The sequence below is a fragment of the Ochotona curzoniae genome, unplaced genomic scaffold, assembly GCF_017591425.1.
Source record: "Ochotona curzoniae isolate NIBS_2020 unplaced genomic scaffold, NIBS_Ocur_1.0 contig_1014, whole genome shotgun sequence".
NCBI lineage: Eukaryota > Metazoa > Chordata > Mammalia > Lagomorpha > Ochotonidae > Ochotona > Ochotona curzoniae.
This window is the reverse complement of record NW_024464920.1, coordinates 15045414-15071505: the sequence shown is the minus strand read 5'-3', so window position 1 is coordinate 15071505 and position 26092 is coordinate 15045414. Positions and strand designations below refer to the sequence as shown.

The 26092-nt window shown below is 40.5% G+C and overlaps 1 long non-coding RNA gene across 2 annotated transcripts in view; it reads right to left on the bottom strand.

Annotated features, from left to right (window-relative positions):
- LOC121157062 overlaps positions 1 to 14139 on the bottom strand; it is a 196391-nt gene extending 182252 nt beyond the window's left edge. For both annotated transcript variants that reach the window (XR_005883980.1, XR_005883979.1), the window contains exon 1: positions 13751 to 14139. This is a non-coding gene — a long non-coding RNA (uncharacterized LOC121157062). The remainder of the gene's footprint in view (positions 1 to 13750) is intronic.
- Positions 14140 to 26092: the final 11953 nt, after the last annotated feature.

The window sequence follows — 26092 nt, the reverse complement described above, 5'->3', positions numbered from 1 at the left end:
CTTTGTGCAAAAACACAAGCTCCTCCCCCGGAGGTTGAAATAACAAAGGAGGGGAGGGAAAGAGAGAGAAAAGATATGTATATAGGAACTGAACCAAATCAAATATTTTTGGATATGCTTGACTACCTGCCCAGATAAAAATGAATGTGTAAGATATTCCTGCCCTCATGGTGATAACTGTGATAAAATTGTTAAGCTCAAGTTGGAATGACATCATACAGGGCAAATGAAGATCATTTCCGTGTACATTGATTGGCGTTTGAGTTCTGCTTATACCTCAGCTGCCTGGACCTTGTTGTAAGTAACCAGATACTACAGGTTCAAGGAAGGCTTTCCATTTGCATCAGTGGACAATAAGTGCAGCCAACAGGAAGCCCGGCGACTCAGATAACTTGTTTTAGTTGAAATCAATACCAATGCAAGCAAGCCTGCCTGGAATGGCAGCGCCATACTCTGATGGAATATTTTCACGGTCTCTGCCAATGACAACCATTATCAAGAACGAACTATTAACTTTAATGATGACTCACAGTGCTTTCCAAAGGAAACAAAAGTCTTTGGACCAGTGAAAGTTTTCAATTAGGTAAAAGAAAAAAAAAACTTCCTTAGGTGCCTATTAAATTTTAATCATAGCCTCAAATTTAATTCCAGTTCAAGCTTCCATTGGATCGAACTGTAGTTTCTGCTCTGCCAACCCTTGCCATTCCTTCCTGTATACTCTCACCTTAGATGAGTTCTTGGTGAAAAAAAGAGAATAAATATGATAATAAATATGTGTTGAGCATCTCCAAAGTACAGAGTCATACTCTATTGCAGGAGTCAACAAACTCAACAAACTTTATTTTTCACGCACCAAACAGTAAATAGTTTAGACTCTGTAAGCCATTGGATCTTGAATAAGACTGGTTAGCTTTGCTAGCATAACCAAAAGCAGACATAGACAATACAACATAAATGAATATGTCTGTACCCACAAAACAGACACAGATTGAATTTGGCCTATAGGGCCCCTATTCTAGGGTTTACATAAGTCATCATATACACTATGACTATTATGATTTTCCTTTTACAGGTTAGTTAACTGATTTCCATAGCACTTCACCGTTAGTGCTATATGAAGCTGTTTTGACACTGAATAGCTGGCTACCACCAAAGACTACTTTGCTCATTTAGACACTTTACTACTGTCTGGCTGAAAAAGGAAGCAGTGAAGCCTGGGAAATAGCAAAGGCTGCAACCCCTGACCTGATTCTCAGCAAGTGAAACTGCAAAAAGGTTGTCCAACTCTTTCTTCTAGGCGAGCAATGTTGCATTAGGATCAAATTTGTCACGATATAAGATAAATAAGGAGTCAGGTGGTATTAATTCTAGCAGAACATGTAAGCTCCTAGGATGTATTAGCACCTTGGAACCCTGGAGCTTCTGGATCATATGTAAAAAGTCAACAATTGTGTCAAGTTTACAGAGAGCTAATTTGATATCTCACAAATATCGCACTTAAAATATTCATATGCTTAATGACTACCCTAATAGCAGAGAGTGCATATGTATATCACTGAAGGTCTTGCATATCAACCAATACATAGCAAATTCTCAAAAAATATTTGTGCCGTGTCACCACAGTAAAAAGAAGATATTACTTCTGCTGTCTGTGTCTATAATGTCAGAATACACTCACACAGCAGAATGAGGGGCTGATGATGGTTTCTGAAGGATCATACTATTGTAATAAATTAGGGGGAAATCAGTGGAGGAGGGGAAATCACTGAGCCTATGAAACTGTATCACAAAATAAATATTTTTTAAAATATCAGCTGAATCATCGGGTGGAAGATCTTGCTCTCTGTCTCTTCTCCTCTCTGTATATCTGACTTTCCAGTAAAAAAAAAAAAAACCTAAAAAAAAAAATCTGCTGTCTATAAGCAAGCACTCCACCAAAACACACACACACACCACACACACACACACACACACCACACACAAATACACACACACACACCACACACAGAAACACACACAAATACACACACACACACCACAAACACACCACACACACCACACACACACACACACACACACACACCACACACACACACACTCACACACACACACACACCACACACACAATTACTGTATTTTACTCTGGGAAGCTGCTTCAATTCAACTTAAAAATTCTGTCGTTTTAAAAAAAAAGTGTGGCTGTAGGCACATCCTCATAAAAGACATGACCTTAACACTGGTTTTTACACTATAAGCGGGATCAGTTAGGTGAGGCTGATGGAGATAACAGCTTTACAGGAAAGGAGCCAGGGACACAGAGAGAAGCAAGCGGAGGCATCCTCATGGAGTAAAAACGACTTGGCTTGACTGCAATGTGGAGCAGAGAGAATGGAAAACAAGCCTGGAAAGGCAGGTTGGGAATGAGAGCAACTTCAATCGTCACAAAAACATTGAAAGATAAAAACTAATAAGTAGAGTGTATTTTAAGGCACAGACTATTTCCAAACTTTCCATTTGATTGAAAATGCGTAATTATTTTAATTCAAAAGAAGTTGACAGAAAAACAGACGATAGCGAATTTTAGTAAAGTAGAAAGACTGTAATCCTGTGTGAGGTAAAGGATGTCACCACACAACCACCTATAAAGTTATTATATTTGCTCTTCCTTAGATGTGTTGGTTCACATACGATTAACATATCTTACCCATCAGGATATATCATAACCCCATGAAGTAGGAATTGAATCTATTATTTCTCACATCATACTGATATTTCCATGTCCTAACATAATAGCAGGTATACGGTGTTCAATTAATGTTTAAAAAAGGAAATTAATGAAAGAGAAGACATAAATAACAAAAGCAAGTATTATATTTTGCTTATTTCTTTGTCTCAGAAAATATACATTGATAGTCAACTAGGATTTTCTCAATAAAACTTTATTTTAAAACATGATAAAACAAAAAAACAGTAACTGTGTTAAGAGCTCTGCTTTGATTTTGGCACTGATTTATAAAAGAATGAAATGACTCTGGGTTCCTGTTTTAAAATCAGGAGATTCAGAACTCAGCCTTGTTTGATAGGCGTGAATAGTTCTAATGAACTATTTCTGATGGCTTCAAGTGTCTTCACATAGCAAGAAGCCTATGTTTACAGCAAAATAATGTTTACTAGCAACCTCCCTATTGCTCCTCTGCCCTACTGCAATTGCCATCTCTAACTCTCAGATGACTTACTATGCAACAATATCCTCCCTCAAGTTCAACAACGATCATGCCTGTAGCATTCTATAAAACACTGTAGGCTAATGGGTTACTTACAATGTTAATTTTTGTGAAATCTTACTAGCAAGATCCTGGCAGACATATTACAGCAGCTCAAGGTAAATTATGACCTACAGTTGGGAGGGTTTTCATGGGAATTCCTATGTCTGTCTGGACTTGCCTTTCGAGTCTGGTTAGAGGGAAATCACTGCTTGCGTTTCCTAATCACTGAAGCTAAAGCAGGATTTCCTCTCCAAGTAGGCAAAGCCTAATCTTTAGAGACATTCTTCAGATGATGGAACTCCCAGATGGTGGCTTGATGTTTCCATACGGCCCAGAAAAGTGTACAATGTCAAGCAGTAATGGGATTGAGGCACAAGAATGCTTCTGAGTAGTGCAACTTCCACAGTAAACACAAGGTAGCTTGCTTTCTTTGTTCTCTCTCTCCTTCTCGTTAGCTATCATGATTCATTTAAGAAAGCATTTCTCGCTGGTAGTGGTGACCGTGATGATGGAATGTTAACCCACCGCTCAGCAAGCAGCTGCTAGCTCCTGCAGTTACAACAGCAACTCCAGCTGAGCAGCATGGCTTCCAAGAGTGGAGGTGGAAATTAAATGGCATTTGCATAGCAGGGCTGGAGATGTAATTTGTAATTGGACACACAGCCCTTCAGAGCAAGGTCAACAGAAGGAGTCACAAAAGCATCCTATGATAACTGTTTCACGGACTGTGTGAAATGAGTAGGTGGTCGACGTTCAGACAGCGGTTCCCACACTCGGCACAGGAAAGGGTCTAGAGTTCAACTATGTACAAAGAGCGACATATGCTGCACTCACAGGCTGGAGTTAACTAAGAAAGCTGCCACTGAGCTGCAGGCTCTTTCTGGAGAAATAACTCACACAGTGAAGCTGCAAATGTGTGACAATTTAAGTACACTGACTTAACTAAATTATGCCAGTTGGGAAAATTTTTCAACTTGAAATGTTTTTTTCATTTCTTGGTCATAATCTTGTAAAAAGGATTAAATAGAGCGGTGCTTACCATGGGGAAAAGAGGCTGTTGAGACAAATAAAGGACAAGGAGGCTTCAGGTTGAAATTGTGTAAGCAGGAACCATTGCATCTCACTTTCAGTTCAGGAGAAATACTTCAGAGGGGGCCTAGCGCCATGGAAACACAACAGTATTGAGTGACCCATAACCATTTCTACTCAGGGATTGTTCATACCTCTGACATCTCTACTGGATTTGTGAAAATGTCCATTTTTGGTGGTGCCAACCTTTTGTTGGATAATATATACTCTTCTTATTTTTAGGACAAAGTGAATAAATAGGGAAAATATCACATTATGTTATGCTAAGATTTACTGATGAGCATATTTCAATCCCAATGCTTTGGAGACATTGAATTCAATAGACATGTCTTGCTATTGCATGTATATCCCTGGGATATACAGATATGTGTATATTTATATAACTCTTCATAACAAAGTTTATAACTCTTCAGCAGAGGTCAGCCACATTTTCTTGTAAAAAGCCAAATAGTACGAAGCCGTGACACCATAGGCAAGTTATCAATCTCTGTCACATCCAGTCAATTGACCATCACAGTGTGAATGCACTCATGACAGTACATCAATTAATGTGTACGACTATGTTCCAATAAAACTTAATTTAAAAGCAGGTAGCAAGGTCATTAGGCTGTCATTTTCAGGGTCCTTATAAGTCACCTGGAAACCAAGTGAGAGAAACAAGAAGAATCAAAGTAAACTATTCTTTTTAAAAATTACAATCTGATTTTTTTTTCCAGTGCTGGCACTCGAGACATCAACGAATGCCATTAGCCAGATGCAGAAGTAGTTTCATTGTCAGAGTGCTTTATTAATTCATGATTTATGCTTCATCTACTTTCAGAAAGAATCTAAACTAGCTGTCATTGAATATACACATAAAGGCTTGCCTACATGTTGTTATTGAGGACAACTCCTCACCCAGTGTGACTCTAGGCAGCTTTATATGTCACCAAGTAGAAACTCACTAGTGATGAGCATTTGCTTTCTTCCAACACTGCATTAAGACTGAATGTGCCAAACTTGAGTAGAAAAAAAAAATAACAAGGATAGAGGGCTTCTCAGAAAGTGTCCAAAGCAGATCACAATCTAACAGACAAAATATTTCAGGGGATGGAATATGGACTAAATTTGGAGTTCCTATTAAATCATTGCATTAGTCACACTAAAGGCAGACAACTGCTGCTAGCATTGTGACACAGCTGGTTAGGCCACCTCTTACAATGACAACCCGTATCAGAGTCTTGGCTACTCGTGTGCCAGCACAGGTCACTGCTTACACGGTTGGGAAGGCAGCAGGAGCAGGTCAACTTCTCATGCCCCTGACACTCATGTGGGAGACAAGGATGAAATTCCTACATCATGGAATTTACTCTAGCCCAGATCTGGTTGTTACACTCATTTGGGGAGTGAGCCAACATATGGACGATCTTTCCCTCTCTCTGTCACTACACCTTTTGGACAGATAAATAGATAAATAAATCATTTAGAAATATGATGATGATAATAAGGAATGGAAGAAAAAGAGCATTGACATTTTCAGAGAACTTATTTCCAAGCATGCCGTTAAGTATATTAAAATGGAGCAGCCCTTCCTTTTTTTCTGTAAATTTCTTTATTCTAAATTTTATTTCTCTTTTTATTTATTTGAAAGGTGGAATGACAGAAAAAGGAAGAGAGAGTTTTCCATCCACAAGTTCATTCCCCAAATGGCTGCAACAGCCAGGTCTGGGCTCAGAGTCCAGAGTTCCATTCTGGTTTTCCTTGACAGTGCCAGGGGCACAAGCACCTGTTGTCTCACAGGATACACGTTGGCTGGAATGGAAGTGATGGTGAGACTCGAAACCAGGCACTCTAAAATGGATAGGTGGGAAACTTAATCATCGTGCCACAAGGCCCGTTCCCACTCTTTTTGTTTGTTTCATAAATTCCATTGTAGTGGCAAGCATGGTAACACATCAGGTTAATACTATGCCTGTGGGACCAGCATCAGGTACGGGCACCAGTTCGTGTTCTGTCTGCTCCGCTTCTGATCTAGTTCTCTGCTTATGGCCTGAGAAAGCAGCAGAGGATGGCTCAAGTCCTAAAGTCCCTGTCTGCATGTGAAATACCTAGAGGAAGCTCCTGGCTCCTGGCATCAAATTGGCTCAGCTTAGGCAATTGTGGCTATTTGGGGAGTAAACCAGCAGATGGACAATGTCTTTCTGTGTCTTTCCTCCTATCCAGACATCTTACTTTATCATAAAGATAAAGTTTTTAAAAATAAATTCTCTGTATATTTGAGGCTTACAATGTGTTGCTATGGGATACACACAGACAATAAAATTGTTACTATAGTGAACTAGATTAACATTGTCATCTCTCTTCATTATTTTTTTGTGACAGAACAGTTAAGGGTATGCATATTAATGAAAGCCATATATTATAGAAAATGCCATAACTGAAAATCTCTCTATTTGCACAACCACTCCAAGAACTGAGGTCTGAACTCATAGCTCTGTTTCCACAGTGCACAGGTTTCTGTTAAACAACATTGGCTCTTGAGTGTCAAGCATCAGAATTTTGCTCATCTGAAGCTTTCACTTCATCTTCCTTTCACTTATTGTGTCCTCTCATTCTCCATTGTTGAATCAAACTACAAACAATATAGCCTTTAAAAAGTATCCAATCGGGCAGGTGTTTCTGCAACTGTTGAAACACCATTTGTGAATCCCACATCCCACATCAGAGTGCCTGGATTCAGGTACCAGCTCTGGTCCCAATTCCATCTTCTCGCTAAGGTGCACTCCAGGGAGCAATGAGTAATGGCTCAAGTCTTTGCATCTCTACCATCCACGTGAGTGGTAGTTTTTGCCTGGCCCAATCCAGCTTCTGTGGACATCGGGGAATCAACCAGCAGATGGGAGATTGGCCTCTTTCAACTAAGGAAATATTTTTAAAATCACCAAATCTTATGATTGATATATGGGTAGCCCTGTCTAAGATTATTGGACACTAGAAATCAAGGAATAGGCCATGTATCAAAAACTATATCATTCTTCCTTCTCAGTTAACTGGAGCCAGGTTCTAAATATTCCCTAACAGTCATGCATTTAGCTAAAAACCTAGTTTGATAATATAATCATAACAAAAAATCGTTAATATTTACTAGGAACTAAGTATGTGGCAATAGGTAATGGCATTTAATAAACCTTTGATCATTCTGTGTGGTAGGGCTATTACACAAGGAGCTGTGTTTATTGAAAATGACTTTGAAAGATATTTATGCTGTCACAAAAACACAAAATTCATAGTTTTTTCATAATACACATATTTATGAATTTAAAATGTTTTGCACTAAAATACAATTATCTTTTCATTTCATTTTCCATGAACTTTTGCTGTCCCCCATAGCTCCATTTTGTCTAAATTGTCTCTCAGCGAGAGTGCAATTTGCTCTGTGTCACCTGACTAGTTATGTAGCAGAAATGGGATTAAATCATTTATACATCTAGGCCTTGGAGGGAAAAAAATCACAGAGACAGTTTCCCTGCTACCAACAATAATACCTCCAGCAGATTACATACTTTTTTCCCCCATAATCATCTAAATACACCTCTGAGCTCAAGGAAAGAAACCCAAGGAGAAGTAAACCACTCTCAGTGCAGCCACTCCATTCCTCCCACTGTCTCCAGCCCCTACACAAAACTAGCGTGGAAGACAGCAAGATAAGAAGACAGGAGGAAAGACATTCATGCGAGAGAAGCAAAGATATGCTCATGAAGTCCTTTCTTGAGGAACTGACATTTCTACATGCATTGGTTCAAAGATGATCACAACTAAAATTCAAACCCTATACTTGCTTGCATATTTTTCGGACACAGAAGTAAGCATGGTATAAAACCTAAAAGAAGGTGCCTGTAAGTAACTTCCTTCTTACTGTGCAACAGGCAGCCTACTGTGTTGGGTTTTCCGACATTGCAAACCTGGAGATGATGATTTTTTACTGAACTGCAGAAAGCCCCACATTCTATGTGACTTCACCTATGTCTGGGAGTCAAATGACAAGCTGCGTATTTTATTTCCAAGTAGAAACAATCTGGTCTTTCTTACATTGTCACACACACACGTTGTCCTGTTGCTCTGTCCTTACAACACAGCAGAGTGATAAATCCCTTTACCTATATGGAACCAAGATCTGATTCTCAGACAACAAAGGCTGTAATTGTATTAGCCACACAATGAGTCACCCTATCACTTATATCCTGAATAAATGTGAGATGCATCTGCTGAAATGGAATCCACGGGCTCTCTTTGAATGGGCCAAATGTCTCCAAGGACAGAATCGTGGGAGGAAGCAATCCAGCTGCTCAGACTGCAAATCTTTTGTCCTTGAAAGAAAAATCAGGAAATCAGAGAAAAAAATAATAAATGCATTTCACCTTGGGAAAAGATGAGCAAAACTCAGAATACTGATCCACTGCCTGCCTGCATTTCTTTCTGTTCCTCAGAGATGGTCTTGGGAGAGTGGAAATCTTCCCCAGTATTTTCCTCAAATTATTATTTCCATCATTTATCAAGGCTGCTTTAGGAAGGCAAGTGATCATATAATCTACCTGCCCTACCAGTTCCTCTGCCTCTGCATAAAGAAGCAATCTCATGAAATCAATGGACAGAAGAGTGCTATTGCCAAAAGACACCCATGAGGAGATAAGCAAATAGCTGTACATACTTTAGTGTCAAAAGCACAGCATTTAAAAAAAAAAAAGTGTGTGTGTGTAGTGGGGACATCTCCATAATCTAAAACTGCATGGGGCAGGGGGGCAGTTGGATGCTTAGAGTAACAATGAAAGTACTGCTTGGGAAACCATGTTCCATCCACAGCATCTGCTGTGCTTCAGATCCCAGGTTCCTGTAAATGTCCACCCTGGAGGGCAGCAAGTGGTGGATAAAGGAATTGGGTCCTGGTTGCATGCCTGCCACTCACATGTAGATCCTGACAGAGATTTTGGCTCAGGCCTCAGCCTGACCCAGCCAAGGCTCTTGTTAACATTTGTGGGGTGAACCAAAGGATCAAAAAAATTCTCTTTCTATTGCTCTCTCAGTAGGTATATATGTATATATGTATATGTGTATATATGTATATATGTATACATGTATATCTTATCCAGATAAAATAAAAATAAACAAACACTTTTAATTTAAACAAACTGCTAGGGAATTTCTTAAATGCTCTGGGGGATCATCAGATGCCACCTGATAAAGGCAAGGTTACTTTTTCAGGAGAAAAGAGAAAACTTTCTTCATGACAGAAAGTTGACCTATTGACTGGGAGAGAGGGTGCCATGAAGTTGAAAGAGAGCTCACACCATAATTGTTCCCAGCTCCACGGGTGGGTCTCTCTTCCTTCTCATACTGCCCACTCATATCATGGATATACAGCAAGAGGGACACAATCTAGCATCTCTAAGAAGATCTTGGCCTTGTTTACCGTAGTCCTCTTGTTTGTGCCCTAGAGAAAGGGATCCCAAAGCTCAACAGAAGCATTAGGAAAACCGTGCCTCCTAGACCACACATCTCACTGGCTGAGGAAAGTGCAGAAAAGGAATTAGGGAGTTGAGGCTGCACATCATCATCTTCTGCCAATGGCAGTAAAAAGAGGAACCCAACAAACTGACATGGATGGCACTGAGGGTGAAAGGGTAGAAAAGGCTTGGCAAGTAATGAATGTGTCCAGAGCTGCAGGTGCTGGAGCCACGAGCAAAATGAACACACACACACACCATACACAAGCAAGACAAAAACCACAGGCAGGCTGAGTTTCGTGAAGCAGTGAGAAGTAGGATGAACAAAGGAATAAGGAAAACCAAGGAGAACGTGCAGGTGCCGACATGTGAGGCACCATACTGTCTCTGCCACGAGTAAAAATGGGTGGAAAAGTGTATGATGCTTTCCTTAGATATATGCTATTGAAATTAATGAGAAAGGGAGAGAGAGAGGGAGGAAGAGAGAGAGATGCCAACTTCTTGGGAGCTTTGCTAAAAGGAAGGTCATTATCGACAGTCACAATGAACACTCACTGGATTTCCGTTTTGATGCAGCCATTGTGCGTCTGCACCATGATCTCTTTCATCCCCACAATGCCTGTGAGTGGCAGACATGGTCCTCACCTAGACAGGCATGGCTTTTTTACAGATGAGGAAAGGGAGCACCTGGGAAGGCTGACTTGCTCAGGCTCACCCAGCGGGCACCTGGCATAATGAAGACAGTTCCCATGTTTGTCTCTTACTCCAGAGGCTGACTCTAAACAATGCTGACTTATGCCTTGCCATAGCTCTCTGCTTAGGGTTTTCATGTGTAAATGTTCACCAAATCAGTCCACAAAGATTCATGGGAGAAACTTCTATAGGCCAGTCCCAGAGTTCAGCACTACAGAAGCTTTTATGACAAAATTAACCAATTTTCAGCAAAGCAAACAGCCATCATTGTACATATAAATATAGAATTACCACTTTGATAACTACAACACAGGATCTAAAAGCAGAGAGTAGAAGCATTTGCAGACTGAGGATTCTCTACCAAGGGGACTAGTAAGTTGACAAAACAACTAGTGGAAGATAACTAGGTAAGAGGTGGTGTTGATACTGTCATTTCATCTTGTGTTAAAGGCCTACGGAGGACCAGAGGGAACAGGACTTGGGGAGAGAATGATAGAAATGAAAGGAGGTAATATTGTGACTCTAGAAAGAGAAAGGGCTGATGCCATGGTGTAACAGGTCAAGCCTCTGTCTCTGATGTTGGTATCACATATAGGCACCAGTTCACGTCCCAGCTGCTCCACTTCTGATTCAGCTTCCTACTAACGGCCTGGAAAAGCAGTGAAGGATAACAGCTCAAACCGTGGCCTGCACCCATGTGGCAGAGCTGAAACAAGCTCTTGGTTCCTGGCTTTAGAATGGATTAGCTCCAGTTGTTGCAACCATTCAGGGAATGAACTAGTGGATGGAAGATTTTTCTCTTTCTCTCTGTGGCTCTGCCTTTTAAATAATATATGTATATATTATGTGCACATAAATATGTATGAGATAGATACAAAAATCTATGGAGATTTGTAAAAAATTTACTTGAAATATAGAAAAGTTTTGCTTTAAATATAAGAAGAATTGAGAGTAATATTAGCTAACACATATCTTATTGATCATATGTTTTAAACAAATTATGTATATTCTCTACATATCACAGCTTTGAGAAATAGGTACTCTTACTCTCACTTTATAGTTTAAGTAATTTGCCCAGGTAGTGAACATCAGAGTTACAAGGTCCGTAACCCATATCAAATCCACTCCTATTGTGTATGGACAAAAGGATGAATACATTTTAATGGATAATCAATGGGTTGCGGTGATAGTTCATAAACACCAGTAAGTATACATGGCAATCAACAAGTATGCTCATAAATTCAGATTCCTATACCCTACCTAATCTCTGAATTTTTTCGCATACATAGCAAAAATATGATTTATATTATATGTGTATGTATATATGAATGTACGTATGTATATAGACAGAGGCAGAGAGAGAAAGAGTGTGCCTGCCTGCTCATTCTCTCTCCCAAGATGCCCACCGTGGCCACGGCTGCTCCAAGCTGAAGCCAGAAGTGGAAACTCAGGTCTCTCCTGTGGGTGGCAGAGACCCAACTACTGAACAATCACCTTCTGCCTCCAAGAGTTCATGTTAGCAGGAAGCTAGAATTGGCAGCCATAACTGAGTATTTAAGCATGACACATGGGCATTTTAACTTATGTCTTAACTACTGGGTCAAATGTCCAAGCCTCCTCCAGTTTTCTGAACCAGTAGGTTTAGCCTTTAAAATTTTTTACTATAGCACCACTTACCATTTTTAGTGGTGGGACAAGGGATAAAGAGAGCTCCCATTTGTTGTCAGCACCCCATTAGCAACCCCTGAAAGAAGGGTCAGGCTAGGCCAAAGAAGGAGAGAAGAACCGCACTCAAGTCTCCCACACAGAACCCAAGCATTTGAACTGTCACTATTGCCTCCACAAGTTTGCATTGGCCAGAAGGTAGAATCAGAGTGGAAGTGGCACTCCGTAATAGGACATAGGCATTCTAAACTGGCTTCCTCACTGAGAGGACAAATGTCTACTTCAGTCCAGGACTTTTCCACATGTAGTCTAGCTGGGTAATATGTAAAGAATGTAAAGAATGTAAAGAAAATGTAAAGAAATGTAAAGAAATATTGCTTTACTTGAACAATTAACAAAGGGAGGGGTGCAGAAGCAAGGGCAGGCATGTTGATATGTTTGGTAGAAGAAGCTAAGGGAGTTTCTGTCCGGTGTCTTCATTTTGTTCTGCAATGTAGTATAGAGTCACATGATTACTGTAGGAAACTCGGCTATCACCTGATGGAATCCTATCAGCTAGGAAAAGACTGAAAGGACCCACCCCCAGCTTTGAGAAGCACAGTCACAGTGGGTTTTGGGGTTACTCATCTGTGCCTGAGACAAGTCTCTGTTCATCAAGCAATGGCAAGAAGGGGTGTGTATCCTACACCAGGGGTGGAAAGTCCAGTTGGTTGAGGAAAGACTGGATGGAGTGCAGAGATAAATTAAGTCTGTTAAGCATGATGCAAGCTAGGAACCCTATCAGAACATACTAGTTAGGTCTGCAAGAGGAAAAGCTGTATTTAGGGCTGAAAGGGAAGTAAATGGGAGGTCTGGTTTATTTACAATGTCCTTGTGTTTACAAAGGGCATTGCTAAACTTCTTTTATCCCAGAATTATTTCCCATAACTTCCTACTAGACCTCCTAAAACATTTCAATTTACTCCTGAAAAATGCATACAAAATGGGGAACATTTGTAGTGTTCAACTCACATAATTAATGGCCTTTCCCCGACTCCAACATCACCAGGGACCACATAACAACATACACTGTAAGGATGTAACCAGCTGGAGAGAAAACAATTTTTATCAAGAATTACTAAACTCTTAACATTCAGATATATAGAAAAAAAATCTTCTTAATGCAAATATCAAAGGTTGACTCTTTTTAGTCTCATAGTCACTCCCATTGCCTAGTTCAATTATCCCTCTGTAGAAAATCCACACTTGAGTCAGATGGGAAGTTCCAACTCCCTCAGCTACCTATTCATTTAGTCAATGCTTCATCGAACCAGTGATTACTACCACCTTTTCTTTCTCATCCAAAAATAACTTTCTTGGTACCTGTTACTGGAAGACGATGCTTTTTTTCAACCTGCCACTGTGAACAAAAATAATCAATTTTCAGGTGTGAAGACAAGATAGGGACCATTATTAGGCCCTGACAGTGAACCAGGTATAGAGTGTAGGATCCCTACTTCCACCTCCTCATGGTGTGTGTGCGGCTGCGGGGAGGACAGGGAAGTAGAGTTCACTTACCTAACTGAAGCTAAATGTCTGCATAATGAAGGGAAAATGTTTATGAACCCAAGCCAAGGCCAAGCCACCACTCCAGCCCTGTGGGCAGGCAGCGCACTCTTTCGGAAGTCTCTCAGACAGGACTCTGTTGTGTTTCTCCAGAAGGAAGCTTCCTGTGGGTCACAGTGTCTCCTGTCTTGCATCCTGGAAAAAAGCCAGAGCTCAGTCATCTGTCTCCCTCATCCTGTCAAGAAGGAAGAGTCAGAATTCCCATGCTACAACCTCAGTACAGTTGATGGGAAAATTGGACGAGAAAAAGGAGAACTACGGGAGAGTCCAAAAGCTGGTGGGGAATCACATACACACCCCATTGTCAATTATCAAAAAGTTTGTGAAATGTGTTTAAGAGATATTGTGTACTTTCCACTAACCTTTTCATAAAATGTTTACTTTATTTAAAAGGCATGAATAGATAGGAGAGAAATATTCCATACACTGGTTCACTCCCTAGTGGCCTGCCGCAGCTAGAGTGGAGCTGAGCTAAGGGCCAAGAACTCAATTCAGGGATACCACATGGATGGCAGAAATCCAAATACTTGGGCTATTACCTGCTACCTCCCCAGGTATACATCAGCTGGAAGCTGGAATGAAAAGCAGAGCTGGGCTCAAACCCATGCACTCTGACATCGTATGTGGACACTTCAAGTAGAGTCCCAAACACTGCATCAAATAAAACCTTCTCCACTAACTTTTTGAAGCTCTCTCTTTTGTGTGCGTGTCTCTATAAGCAAGCATATAATAAAAATGTGTATATATGTGTGTAATACGTAGTTTATAAACAATATGTAATATATACACCAAATGCATGTTTATACAAATGCATGTGTATGTGGCTTATACATAACACACACATATATAACAAATATAACACACACACACACACACATATATATATATAACAAAAAACCATAAAACATTACCTTCCCTTCCTCCCTAGCTCCAATTCCACAGTGCCTGAAAGTATAACCAAAGAACTCAAGAGAATTAAAATTAAAAACACAAAGCAGGTTTTCAACAGGATGGCTTGTTGTTTTCAAAACTTGATTTGCAAGGCCAGCTTAAAAGCTGATCCTACCCACGGTTGATGGATGCCTGAGGAAAGAAATGATTTGGCAATAGCTTCCAATATCCTCCCATCTCTAAACAGACAAATTCAACAACCCACGCTGTTCTTTTATTCTTCCTGCAAATGGGAAGAAACACTGCTGCTATGACATCTGTTTTAGCTCCAGAATGAATGCCCTCAGAACACCCCAGTGGCTGGGGACCTGCCTGCAGGGAGGAGGCCAGCCCAGGGGTACGTTGTTGGGCACTTGGGTGGCAGGCAGTGCCTTCCATACCTAGGAGCACCTTGGCTTTTGCAGTTTGGAAAACTTTATCCACAGCACACTAGTTTCCATAACCTCTGATTCTTTAAAGCATTAAAATAAAAGAGCCAAGGAAGTTACCAATGTGTACATATTTTTATCATCACTAATAATCTCCCAGTAATGAGAGCAGTCTATAACAAAGTACTGTAGATTTTCGTTGAAAAGAAGAAATTCTTTATCTCTTTATGATAATGCTACTAATGGAAGTGAAGCATGGCATTGCCTGTCCCGAAAAACATGACAAGTGGACTATGGTTTTCTTCAGACTGTTTCCTTCATCTTCCATCTCATGTAACCTGACTTCATCCTTACTCTATGGCTGGCTGCCTAACTTTTACAACACATCCTAAATAAAGGTAAAAATCACCAATGCAAATTACAGCTATTTCACCAGTTCATAGGTCTCTGCATTCCCAAGAGTATTGTGTGTGAGCTCAGCTCTGAACAGAGAGAACAAAAAGCTGCTTCACCAACACAATGGTGCAAGAGCTTCTGATCAGCATTTGAGACTCTAAGCCATCTGCCTCCATCTGCCTTCTGAGACATCACAGCCCATCTTCCCTAGTCATGTCAAGCTGCGTCTTGGCTGTTCATTATTATGAATTTATTCCTTTGGCTTTTCTTGGCCTATCTCTACACTTTCCCCCATTGGAATTCTAATCAGCTCAAAGAACCCAGCTCCTTGTGAACTTCAGAATTGAAAGCACTAGGCACTAGCATTTGTCCTACTGCTTTTGACTCCTGAATCCTGTTACAGTGGTTGTGTTCATGTCCTGGTTTGTTCTCAATTCTAGCTTAATGTTGATGTGCACCCTGAAAGTCAGCAGGTGATGTCTCAAGAGCTTGGTCTATGCCACCCACAAGGGAGAGCGGGACTGAGCTGGCAGATCCTGACTTTGTCACGGTTGCTGCAGGCATTTGGGGGTGAGCAAGAAGTTGAAGCTTGATCTCTCTCTCTCCCCCTCAAGTAAATAAAACAAAATTTAAAAACAATTGAGACCACTGGATCTTCTCTAACCTGTATGGTACTCCATTGTGCTTATAATTAGTTGGCTCATCAAACTACTCTGCTCTCTGGTTATCATATTCAATGAGCAATTATTTCTCCAAGTATATGTAAAAGAAGATGCACATTTGAAACCACTTTAAGTGCTATGCAAAAGAAAAAAGAAGAGAAAAGAAGAAAAAAGAAAAGAAAAGGAAGGAACGGATCCATGTGACCGGATAAAGGAAGAACCAAGTGAATTTTTAGACTGGTGATGTGGGAAGGCACCATAAACACCATCAAGAAGGATATATTTGGAATGAACAAGGAGAGCCACACATGGAGCTCAGGAGACAATGCGGAGAATTAGAGACAGCAAGGCAGAGAAAGGCATGAGACAGAGATCGCTTCTCTGCTGATTCACTCCCCAAATGCCCACCATGGCCAAAGCCAAGACCCCAGAATGTCAGAGCAGGCTTCCCACATGAACGATTGCGATTGACTACTTGAGCCATCACCGGCTACCTCCCTAGGTGTGTGCTAACAGGAAGCTGGAATTGGGAGCAGATCTGGCACTCAAGCCCAGGCTCTCAAATAGGGGATGTGGAAAAATCAATTAGCTTCAAATACTATGCCAAATGCCACTCCAGCACTACATCATAATGGTTATATATCCCTCAGTAGACTTGAGCTGCTAAAAGTGTTCATTTCCTTGCTTACACAGTACATTTAATGATGTTTATCTTGGAGAGTGGTATGGAAGTTAAATGAGAAATGTAGAAAGCATTTAACATAATATTTCACAAGAGCAAAGCCCTCAATAACTAAGTAGCATCCATCTTAATTATAGCTTCAAGAACAGACACCAGGACACAATTATCCAAATGAGTATTCTATTTTCTGTAATTATTTCATTTCTCAGTAGGTGAGGCAACTCAGATAAAACAGAAAGTGATTTGTTTAACAATCAAGATAAGTTAGAGTCAGGACAAGAATTCTCATTTCCTAGTTCCCGGAACAGCTAAATCGCCCAGTTCCTTGATTCCACATATTTTTAAACTGCTACCTAGTTAATTGCTCCTAGATTCTGTAGTTACCCAAACCAAAGATGCCACCACAGACTAACCATTTCAATTAATAAACTATAGAGTCACATAAGTATGCCCAAGAAAGATTCCTAAATCAAGTAACTGCTAAGAATATTCACTACTGAAAAATCTATTGAAAGTAGAAAAATGTATCAATGTGACCATAAATGCTTTTTTTCATTTAAGAGATCTAGTTACTTAATCCACATGTCTTGAAAAAAACTACTTGTTTTTAATCCATTCTACCAAGTCACATAGCAAGGAAATCTGAAATCTACAACACAGAGATCTCCCTGTATGGCTGAAAGTATTTCCTTGGGGTAATTGCTAGAATAGAAAACAATTATGATAGCTGATTGGTGATTAAAATCATCCAACACCTCATCTCCAACTTCTCCAGGTTCCCAAAATAAGTCTGGGATATTGTCTGGGAATAAATATGTTTGAAAAGCTATTCACTACGGGTCTGGTGCAATGGCTGAATGGTGAAATCCTTGCCTTGCGTGCATCAGGATCCCATTTTGGCACCAGTTTGTGTTACAGCTGCTCCAATTCCTTTCCAGCTCCCCACTTGTAACCTGGGAAAGAAGTAGAGGATGGCCCCAAGCCTGGGGACCCTGTACCCACCTGGGAGACACCGAAGAAGCTCATGGCTCTTGGCTTGGATTGGCTCAGCTCCGGCAATGCAGTCACTTGAATAGTAAACCAGCAAATGGAAGATCTTTTTCTCTGTATCTCCTTTTTTCTGCAAATCTGCCTTTTCAATAAAAATAATTTTTGAAAGCTATTCAGTAACCACCAAGGAAATGCAAATCAAAGTCATAATGTCATACAACTTCATACCCATTAGGATATCTATGACCGGAAGACTAAACATTGGTGAGGATGTAGAAAAAACCTGGAATCTCACACACTGTTACTGGAAATGAAAAATAGTACGTTAGCTCTGGCCAACAATCTAGTAGTTTGTCAAAAGCTTAAACACAGAGCTATCAACTGATTTAGCAATTTCACTAAATCCTAAGTCCAGGAAAAAAACGGGCATACAAAGGTTCAGAAAAGTATAATCCCTAGTAGCCAAAAGTCGTAGCAATTCAAAGGTCCATCAACCAATCAATGGATAAATGTGATCAAGAAATACAAAGACAGTGCTTGCCCATAAAAAGCAAGAGAGCCCTGATAATGCCACAGCATGGATGGGCCTTGGAAATACTGTTTCACTACAAAAACACGAACAAACAAAAACAAAAAACAGCCACAAGAGACCATAGATTATATATCTTCATTCACGTAAAATGGCGAGATGAGGCAAATCTGTAGATTTGGAGAGTAAGTTGGTGATTGCCTAAATTTGGAGGCATGAAGTTGGAGAGAAGAAAAGGAAATTTTACTGCTAAAAAATATAAGGATTTTTTTTTCTTTTAGGTAAGGGGAGTGGTAATTAAAATATGCTAAAATTGATTGTGGTGAGCTGTGTCATAACTGTATGAATATACTAAAGCCATTGAAGTATAACATTTAGATGAATAAAATAGAGTGTTGAGCTATATTTCATTAAAGCTGTTATTTTTTAAAGCTGACATCCTGACAGGTTTAAAAGCCACTGTTTTGAGTCTTTGATACTCAAAGTTTGGCTGGAAAACCAGTAACACCAGCATCATCTGGGAGTTTGTTAGAAATGCAATATGTTCATATTGGGGCATAAGAGATTCTGCATTTTAACAAGAACTAAAGGTGACTGTTCTACACATGTAAATCTAAGGAGCAGTGCTCTCAGGTACACTTGTGAACCTCTGAGAAGATGTGCCCCCCAGCTCAGGCAACGAAACCAAAGCATGAGCATCCAGTGCCTAAACGGAATGAGCATGGTAGCTCCATCAGCTATTCATTCCACCATAGGAAAATCCCCCAAAACAACCTTGAGAAAAACTCAGTAAGAAGAGCTTCATCAATAAATCTCCTCATTTATTACAGCAGTTTTAGGTAGCATTGCTAGCATCCCACTGAAAAGCACAAAAGTCCTTCTGCATTTAGAGACTCAGTAAAAATAACCATTTTAATTTAAAAATGCAACTGAATAGAGGGGAACAGAGGTAGATTTGGGTAGTTAAAATTGGCAAAAAGGTGAATGTTCGTGTGATCTGGCAGGTAATGTCAAGCTCTGATGTTTTGTCTGCCTCTAGTTGTCTTAATGAAAAGTGTGTGGTTTTATTTTATACTATCACAACAAAAGAAGTATGGCCTTTCCTACAATCTACATCATTCATGTCACATGTGTTATCACACCTTCAACAGCTAGGATGCTTCTTAAAACAATTTTTTAGGTTTTTTGTATTAAATGTGTTTATTATTTTACGCTACAGTTCCATAGGCTCTGGGATTTCCCTTCACCCTCCTGAAACCCCCCACCTATACACTGATTTCCACTAAATTATTACAATAGTATAGTTCTTCACAGTCAATCGTAAGTCCATCTGTCTACTACTTAAGTATATCTGACATTGTAGGTATGGACAATGGCAGGAAGTCCAGCGTTCTGTTAAGATATATTTAAGACTTTCATTGGAAGTCCATCATTGACCTGGCAGCAGAGATGCATACTGCATTGTCTCTTCACATCTAAATGTGATTAGTTTCTATTATTCAGTTGCTATACATCTCCTTAAATGAAAAGCCGTAAAACAAAATCAACAGGAAGAAAAAATAGAAAATTAGCAACATAAAATTAAATAATATGTTACTGAATGACCAATATGTCACTGAAGCAATAAAAAAGAAAATTTAAAGAGTTCTTGAACAATGATGCTATTGTGTGACCTATGAGTCAGTGAGGAAACTGATGAGAAAAAACAAAACTTTTCTCTGAATGATAAAAATAAAAACGTAAATATCAAGCCCTTAAGATGTAGCAAAAACAGTATTGCAGGGGCTATTGATCTTGTATTTTGCATGAATGTGCCTTATATAAGAGAGTGAATATGATATTTGTTGTTTGGGGATTGACTTATCTCACTGAGCATAATGGCCTCTAGTTAGGACCATTTGGTTGTAAATGGTAGAATTTCATACTTTTTAATGACTGAGTATTATTCCACAGAGTAATTTAACCCTGTGGAAAAGTTAGAATGGATCATCAAATAGACGCCATAATTTGTTCACTTGACATTCCAATTAATGACACAGAGTTAACTTACCTCACATGGAGCCCATCACACACACACATGAAATGTTAACAGCCACAAACATTGGAGTAATGAGCTATTTTATGTGCTTTTCTTTTTCATAGTGGCTCTATGGTGCGACAGCTATTACCTAGTTAATAGAAAACCATCTGAGTCTCAGAAATGCTCTTTAGTAGTTGCATGTATTTATGTAAGCTACTCAGTCGATAACTCAGTGTTCTTTCTCTAAATTGATCTCATAGCTTCATAAAATTGTTGCAAACAAAGGATAGCATACTGCACAGTAAGTCCCCAATGTATTTTCTAATCATAATAAGCTCTCAAAGATGTTAGCTACTATTGTCATGGTCACTAAGATCTAAAAACTTAAATATTAACCACGTCTGACAGTGTATTTGCTTTTAAGTTATTTTATAATTGGATTACAATTTACTTTGAGAAGGTACAATAGATTTTAAATTGGTAATGTATACTATTAAATGGATTCACGTGGAGCCTTATAGTCATCAAATTGTATGTCTGGAAGCCTGAGTTTAAAAAAAAAAATCTTTACAGTGACAGTGCTGTGGTGTACCTGACACCTACTATACTGGCATCACATATGATATCATTTCAAATTCCAGCTAAGCCACTTCTGAGCCAGCTCTCTACTAATGGCCCAGACAAAGCTGCAGAAGACGGCCCAAGAGTTTGGAATCCTGCCACCTACCTGAGCGACCCCGATGAAGCCCCTGGCTCCTGGCTTCTGCCTGGCTCCGTCCTGCCTTGTGGGCACCAGGGAAGTGAAACATCACATGGAGGATCTCTTTCTCCTAATCTTTGCTTCTCCCCCCTCTGCTTCTCAAGCAACATTGAATAAATATGATTAGAAATGAAACATAGACAGCTCGGCCCTATCCCATAGATTCTGATTCAGGATTTCTCAGGATTGGCTAGAGCGTCTGTTTTTCTCACAAAGTCCTAGGAAATGTTCAGGCTGCTCTTCAGGGAATCTTTTTGAGGATCCCTGGTATAGGTTTTCAGAGAATGGAGGTGTCTCTGGAGGTTGGAGAGTAGGGTCAAGTACCCACCAGCAGCAGGAAAGCATGTCTATAAGCCTGGCCCTCTAGAGTCTCCCAGGCCCTCAATGTCACATCCCATGTCATCCTAAAATGAAATGAAGAAAATAGCTTATATTTAACAACTGAACCATGTGTTTTCCACCTTAATAGATCCAGCAGTATTAAACATTACAACATTTAAAAACTCCGAAACACTTGTGGTCCTAAGCATTTCAAATAAGGGATACTTTATCATCATAATAAATATGTAAGTTGCAAGAGAATCCAATTAAGAGACTGCACATGAGGCTTTTTATTGGACGGGATGACATCCTGTCAGCTCTGCCTTCGGACCAGGGATGGTCTTCCCAAGAAACTGTTGAATGTATTTGGACAGTAAGATGCTGGACTCTATGCATGGTGCATGCTTGCAATGAAGGAATCATGACTGGGTTTGAACTGTACTACTGCAACAATGTGGAGGAATCCAATATGGGGGAGAGCATGGGGAGGAGTTGGAGGAATCCCAGAGCTTATGAAACTGTGTCATAAAATGAAATAAAAAAAAGAGAGACTGCACATGAGAAACAGGAAATGCTTTTTAGAGAAAAGTGAGGGTTTTTAAAAATAACTTTAATTTTTAATAAATCAACATGGATACTAAGCTTTTTAACAATAGGACTGCTTCCAGCTATAGTTGCTCCCTGCCATGGTATAGGTTTCTGAGTCGCTATTATATTGTGAAATAACAGGCAAATGTGCATTATCATGGACTAGAAATTTTCAAGGTCATTAACAGTAACTACCCGGGAAAAGAGTAGAAAATGAAACCTTCTAAATAGTCTCATCGCATATACAAAGGCAATCACCTCTGGCAACTTGCAGCTCAAATTTGCATTTCATATTAAATGAATTGATAAAGATCAATGATCAAAAGAACACTTTTTTTCCCTAAGAATTATTTATTTTTATTAAAAGTCATATATACAGAGAGGAGGAGAGACAGAGAGGAAGGTCTATCTAATGATTCACTCCCCAAGTGGCCACAATAGCCAGAGCTGAAACGATCCAAAGCCAGTAGTCTGGAGCCTCTTCCAGGTCTCCAACTGGACTACTTTTCCAGGCCACAGGCAGGGAATCAAATGGGAAGTGGGGCCACTGGGATTAGAATTGGCACCCATATGGGATCCCGGCATGTACAAGGTGAGGACTTTAGCCACCAGGCTACCATCTTAGAAGACAGGTTGTTTTGGACAGGAAACCCACCACACTTTTACTATTCTTTTGGGTATGTACGGACTGTATCTATACAACAAAATGATGAATATCCATTAGGCTCATTACATACAGAATCCTCCAACCACAGCGGTTTAATCCTGGCGTAGCAACATTTTTCACAACATTGTTTTGGAAATACTACAAATTCTAGATATTGGGGCTTAGTGGATTCTCCCAGAATACTTAAGAAAATGCTCAAATGTGGTGTACACCTAGTATTAGCAAATGCAAAATAGCTAGTAAAAATTGATTGTGAAAGAAATTATTCAACAGGGAAAATTTCTTTTATGTTAACAAACAAGCAGGGCAGGAATGGAGAGATGGGCAGCAGTATTGTGGCTTAGTAGGTTAAGTTGCTGCCTTTGATGCTGGCTGTGATCCCAGGCAGGCAGCAATTGAGACCTGGCTGGTCTACTTCTGATTTAGCTCCCTGTTAACCTGCCTGAAAAAGCAGCAGCAGATAGCCCATGTCCTTGAGCCTCTTCATCCATGTGCAAGAGCCAGCTGGAGTTCCAGGATCCTGGCTTCAGACTGACTCAGCCTTATTCACTGTAGCCATTGGAGAGTGGACCAGAATATTTTCCTCTCTTTCCTTAAACCTCTCTCTGCAGTTTTGCATCTCAAGTAAACATATAAAATAAACATATAAAATATTCTTTAAAGGAAAGGGAGAGAAAAACAAACAAATAGGGACGGTCCTTGGCACAGCAGCTAAGTCATCTTTTGAAGCACCTGCATCCCATTTTGGGAAGTTTGGTTTCAATCTGGCTCTTCTACTTCAGATCCAGCTTCCTGCTAATGTGCAACCAGAGGGGCAGAAGATTTGGTTCAAATACTTGGGTGCCCATCCTCCTCCCTGGGAAACTTCCATTGACTTCCGAGCTCCTGGCTTTGACCTTGCCTGGCCCACGGGGTGGGATTATTTGAGAAGCAAGTGAGCAAATGGAAGAGCTCTATCTCTACTTTGTAAGTAAAATGAAAATAAGCAAATATAATTTTTAAAATTCAAGCAAAGTAGCACAAATAAAAGGAGTCCAGGATGCAACAAAAACCAAAAGAAAAGGGAGTGGATATTACAGGTAATTCACGTGTGATGTCATTGATTTTCCAGCTTTGCCCCGCGTGCCCTCTGCAGGGAAGATTATTGAGAGAGGAATCCCAAATGGCTCAATACTTGTCTTTTTTTGTTTTTAAGATTCATTTATTTTTTATTGGAAAGGCAGATCTACAGAGAGGAGGCTCATTGCATGTCTTTTGTCCAGGACCTTCTGGGCAGGACAGTAAAAGCGCCTTGCCAAACCGACCTGAGTGGGATTCCTGGTGCTTTCACTTACTCCACGTGATGAGCAACTAGACCTATCAAAATTTTCATTTATGTACCACTACAAAAGGTGTTCATTCACTCACCAAATCATTTTCTCAGCACTTATTCTGTGATAGGTAGCATTCAGAGCTCCGGGAATATAGCTGCGGACAAGTAGGCAAAAACTTCGACCCTCACAGAATTTATATTGCTGTTTCAGACACTGAGGCAAAATGGCTTAAAAGTAGCCTAGATCTGTTGCAGAACCTTCTCCTCTAGGCTCCACTCAAAACCAGCAGACATTCTGGGTCCCCCTTGTGGCACAGCCCCCTCAAAGAGGTACATGTTGCCTTCAAAGTGGCAAGTAGCTATCCCAGTTGTGGGACTGACCTGACACGACAACCCATCCTCTGTGTCAGACCCCTGGACGGAGCAGTTTCTATCGGGTGGAAAGCCAATGAAGTTATATGAGATCTATTGTTCACTCCCCAGCAGGCCATTGTGGTCCTGGTGATTGGTAATTCATGCTTTCTGGGACCAACACATTGCCCTCAATATAACGGACCAATGTGATGTCTTGAAATCGAGACTTAGGTTGCATTATGATGTAGTGAGGCCAGGGCAAGCAGAACAGCTGTCCTGGAAAGGGACTTCTTTTCTATCAATGCTCTGGAATGTCCCTCTCTGTTTACAATCAAATTGTTGCTCAGATTTGAATGAAAGTTTTAACACCACTACAATAGAAATGTCTCAAGTTAAAGCACCACTTAATTGCATCTTGGCAATGCTCCCTTGTAACCAAGGCATTAAGCTTCATGAATAATTCATAGGCTTCGCAGGGTACCCTTCTGCTGTGATGGAGCAGAAATAAGGCGGTGGCAGGTAGGGCAAGCAGGTATTGCAAGGTTCCTGTCACCCTAGCAAGTGAGGTGCCAGCTCCGAACTTTCTCCCCTCCTGACCTGGTACATGAAGGCTGTCTGGAGGCCTCGGCCCCCCTTGGCAGCAGAGTAGCCACTGATTCTCGGGCATAATGTTCAGTGCAGAGAGAAACACAGACTTCATCTCTTGGGCTCCAGGGATACTTTTCAAAGGCCCTCATGCAAAGGGATGAGCGTGGCGACCAGGCACTACAGCAACTGCATTGCCACTCGAAGTCTGCTTTCACTGAAGTCCTACAAATTCATTTCACTATGTCACCTGACCCTCCCCAAAAGAAAACGCTTGGCCATTGTCCACAGGACCCTGGATATACAGCAGATAAACCGTGCGTGTACCTTCATGTTTAAATCTTCATAATCATGATTCCTACAAGGTTAACTATGTGTCTACGAGAGTCATTTCATCTAATACTCATGAGATAATTACTACGATCACTGCTTAAGAGCCGAGATGAGGGTTTGCAGAGGCGAGCCAGCTGGCCTACAGTCACACATCTAGAAATGCATGGGGCAGCTATTGGAACCTGAGTGCTCCCATATCCGTAATTCTCCCACCCCACCTCTTTCCATGATGGGAATCTTCTCTTTTCAATGTGTTCCTTTTTCTGGGTTAGCCCCAGTCTGACCTATGCAGGAGAAAGGCCTATGTCCTTGTTCCATCTGGTAGTCAATGAGGAATGACTGGGAAGCCCCCAGCCTTTGTCCTCCTACTCATTTAGGATCTCACTGCTTTTGAATCTTTCCGCAGTTGAGATTTTGCTGTGTCTCAGACACAGTTTGCAGCTGTCCCTCAATGGTTCATAAGCTAGAAGCTAGAACTCCAATGCTTGGAGAAGTGGTGAACCTTCCAGAATTAGGATCTGGTGTAAGGCTGTGCAGTCGTGCGGCTAATGCACCTGGAAGAGATTCTTGTTGTTTTTACAAGAATGCATTCTCAAAAGTGAGTTCTTATGGGTCTGGTGCTGTAGCCTAGCAGCTGGGGTCCTCATCTTGCATGCACTGGGATTCCATGTGGATGCCAGTTCTAATCCCAGCAGCCCCACTTCCCATTTGATTCCCCGCCTGTGGCCTAGGAAAGCAGTCAAGGATGACCCAAAGCCTTGGGACCCTGCACCTAC